Raw genomic sequence first — 4,322 nt, forward strand, 5'->3', positions numbered from 1 at the left:
GCTCAATATTGGCAGCAGGTGGTTTCGAGTGCAGACTTTTGGACAACAGCCTGGTGTCAAGAAGGGCAGCTAAGAAGCCACTTCTCTCCAAGAAAACCATCAGGGACAGACTGGATTTCTGCAGGATGTACAGGGATTAGACAGAAGATTGGTGCAAAGTTATTTGACTGTCTGGGACATCTGGAAAATCTATTGTCTGGAGAAGCTAAACTCTACCATGAGTCCTGTGTCGTGCCATCAGTGAAGCATCCAGGTGAGGTGTTGCTTTTCATCCAAAAGGAGTGGGCTCTCTAACAATTCTGCCCAAAAACACTGCCATGAATAAAGAATGGTATCAAAACATGCTGCAAGAGTAACTTCTCCCAGTGATCCAGGAGCAATCTGGTGATGATATGTTCATTTTCCAGCATTATGGAGCACCATGTCACAAGACAAGAGAGATGCACATTTTCATGCACACCAATATGCTGATAACTACCAAAAATCAGTTTATTGAAATAACCTAATTTAGCCGCTTACATGCAAATCGGTAACCTGTCAATACAAGTAAACCACGTTTACAAGACTGTATTAAAAAAACAGGTTATTTCCTGGTGGTGACGTCAAAATGGCTATATATTTTCAGAGTATTTCAAAATGTCAGTGGGAAACATGCACCGTCATTCTGCTCTCATATTTGAAGTTTCTATAACTGTACCACTTGTCCTTTGGCTGCACGAGATGAGTACACTTTTTATATTTCTTGGGTCAAGAAAAAGTCAAAGTTTGCAATATATTTCTCCTCCCCTAGATTGAAACACTCGCTGTGGCTGGATGTCATTAATCTGCCATAAGTATAAGAAGGCTTTACTGTCACGTCACACATGTGCACTTCAATAAGCCGACAGGTTAAGGTGTTTACATGTCGGGCAAAATCGGGGTAATGGACAAAAAACTGGCTCTGTCAAGTGGTTTATTCTTCAGCCGTTTATAACCTTACTCCGATAAAGCAAAACGGGTTAACACGTTTACATGACCATAAGCATAATCGGGTTAAGAACGTGCATGTAAACACAATGGCACTGATATCATTACATTGAAATTTTTGATCTGTGGCCAGGCAACTCCCTGGATCTTAATCCCATCGAGAACCAGTCTTCAAAAGACGAGTGGACAAGCAGTAGTTCACAAATCATGATCAACTCCAAGCTCTAATAAGGCAAGAATGAATTGCCATCAGTCAGGATTTGGCCCAGAAGCTGATATCCAGCATGCCAGAGTGAATTTCAGAGGTCATGAAGAAGGGCAACACTGTAAATATTGACTCTTTGCAGCAGACTTTGCTAAACACAAAATTTATGTCACTGCCAATACTTTTGGCCATGGCTTTACTCTTTTTAAAAGTATGCTGAAGTGTATTTTTTTCCACAAGTGATGACAGAATTTAGAGTTTTGGATGAACCATTCTTTTAAGGGTGTTTCTTCAAAAAGGGCCCATTGTTGAAGAAACACCCCTACACATACATATACAGTGTATATATATATATATATATATATATATACAGCTATGGAAAAAATTAAGAGACCACTTTAAGTTCAGAAATCAATGTTAAGTGGTCTCTTAATTTTTCCATAGCTGTATAATATATATATATATATATATATATTTATATATATATATATATATATACACACACATATATATGTATTGTTACATATATATATATATATATATATTAGGGCTGTCAATCGATTAAAATTTTTAATCTAATTAATTACATACTCTGTGATTAATTAATCTAAATTAAGCGCATTTTGCTGTGAAAGTATTAAATATTTCAATTCAAATGAATCAATGCAGGGTTTTTCCTGAGTCAAAAATGGTCTTCGGCGGTGACAACAACTTGCTTTGTTCTTGTTTCACCTCACTCCAGTCTAAACTAACTGATTTTATAGGTAGGCCTAATTTACTTCACATTGTCATTTAAATAACCTGAAAATACTGTGGATTATTAAAGCTAATTTTACTAACCACTCTTGCTAAATTTCAGAGTTGTTCGAGTAAATGATTCATTATAGACCGTCTAGACCGATCAGTTGTTGTCATGATTCATTAAAATTAATCTGTTCAAATGAGTCATTAGGTCGCGAATCGGACATTAGCGAACGTTGACGCATTGCGTGCGAATCGCGACTGTTATTAGGACATCGCAAAAGATTTGTCAACACAGAAAACACTTCACCACTGGATAGGATTTTCTTTTTGTTTACTGAAAGTGTGGTTATGGTTTAGCTGCACGTGCAGGGCGCCTGTCAGAGAAGATGAGGTGACGTTCTTTTGAGCACTTTTCACTCCCAGCGGTTATTCAGGAAAAACATTCTCCGAATGTGCCTCTTGAAACATGGATTCGGTCTTACGAACTTTTGGCATTGTGTCAGTTGATTTAGATTATTATGTGTGAGGTAGAGAGAGTGCACTCGCGCACACGAGAACGACTCCAGGTTCAAAGGTCAATACGGAATGGATTAATTATAAGTTATTTTTTCTCAGATTAATTAATCGAAATTAACGCGTTATTTTGACAGCCCTAATAATTAATATATATACATCTGTTCTATTTTTTTTTTTTTTTTATAGGAAACACTTTACAATAAGGTCTCATTTGTTAAAATTAGTTTATTTACTAACATGAACTAACAATGAGAAAACATTCATCACAGTATTTATTAATATTTGTTACAGTTTATGAAAATACTGTTGCTCATTGTTCATGCCAGTCCACAGTACATTAATTAATGTTAACAAATACAACTTTTGATTATAATAACATTAGTAAATGTTGAAATTAACATTAAGATAAATAAATGCTGTTGATATATAATCATTCTCAGTTCATGTTAACTAAAACTTTATTGTAAAGTATTACCTTTCTCTATGCCAGAAAAAGAAAATTGTGCCATCCAGCCAGTGCCTATGTAAAATGAGCATATGATGAGTCATCTTATTAACCTCACATAATACTGTATCTGTCCACTGCAAACTTCACTCTCTGATCACTATGATACATTTTCTACAATTGCAAGAAGCGTTTTGAAGCCCACAAATACCTTGCTGCTGCTATGGCAGCACACAAACATATTGATTTGTCTGATTAAATTGAAATGAGGTTATGTTTTCTCACGCAACACCAGAAATGTGAAGGTAGAGTTCCACTGTAACTATTATTAGTCACTCTTATGTTCAGGTGAAAATACCACAGGTGTCACACAGATGCTGTGGATTCATTCTTGCCTGACATTATACTGTGTTTGGTATATGTGACATACCTCAGAGCACCTGCACACTAAAGTACAGTGTGCTTTACTGCCAACAGAGACACACAGAGCACAGTCTAGTGCACTAAAATATCTTACATTCCCAACAACAGAGCAAAACATCAGTGCACCTCTTTAGAAAACATTAATATTTACTATGTGTAAGTAGACTTCATGAACATTATTTATAGAAAAAAATGTCTCATTTTGACAGCACAAAAGCAAAAGTTTATTGATAAGTACCATTAACCCTATAAAGCCTACTGTATGGCCTCTAAATGATCAACATGATCTATTGCACAAAATCTACCACATGGCTTCTGTCGTCTGACTGATAGTTTGCACTTTTTTAGCGAGTAAGATAGCTTTTTAGCATAATTGTACAAAAGTCCACCTTCAGCTCATGGTTCATGTGTCTTATTGATGTGAAATCTTTACAGATTTTTATAAAGTAAATGTAAGAATAACTTTTATATTGTTAGTAATATTTCAAGATGAAAACGTACTGGACTTAACCAACTTAGGTTTACTTGATTATCAAACTTACTTAACATATCCTAAGGAAAGGACTCAAAGGACATGGTTGGGTGTCCATTCAAACACCCACACCTCACCAATGCAAAAAAGGAAACAAAGGGAAGGAAATGAGGTTTATTTATAGACTTGACCAGAGGGTTGTGGGTAATATAGTGCACCATATATTGTAGTGTAATTTACTAGGAATTGTGGGAGATGTAGTACAAAGAAAAATAAGAAAAAATAAAGAAAAATAAATGGGTCAATTTACAACAGCTGCTCCCATATACAGTCATGTATTTGCTATTACTCATCTATTTCAGGTAATGGAATCAACTTAGCAACTGGACATACATAAGTTTTTACATTAATAATCTCAGCTCTGACATGCCTATCCTGACTAGGTAAAAGACATACTACCCTGCCAATAGGCCATGATGCTCTTGGGAGTTGAGGATCAATAACTAACACTACAGCCGAGTCATTTAGATTAGATTCTCTATTCCATTTTT

The sequence above is a fragment of the Chanodichthys erythropterus genome, chromosome 24 (assembly GCF_024489055.1).
Source record: "Chanodichthys erythropterus isolate Z2021 chromosome 24, ASM2448905v1, whole genome shotgun sequence".
Lineage (NCBI taxonomy): Eukaryota > Metazoa > Chordata > Actinopteri > Cypriniformes > Xenocyprididae > Chanodichthys > Chanodichthys erythropterus.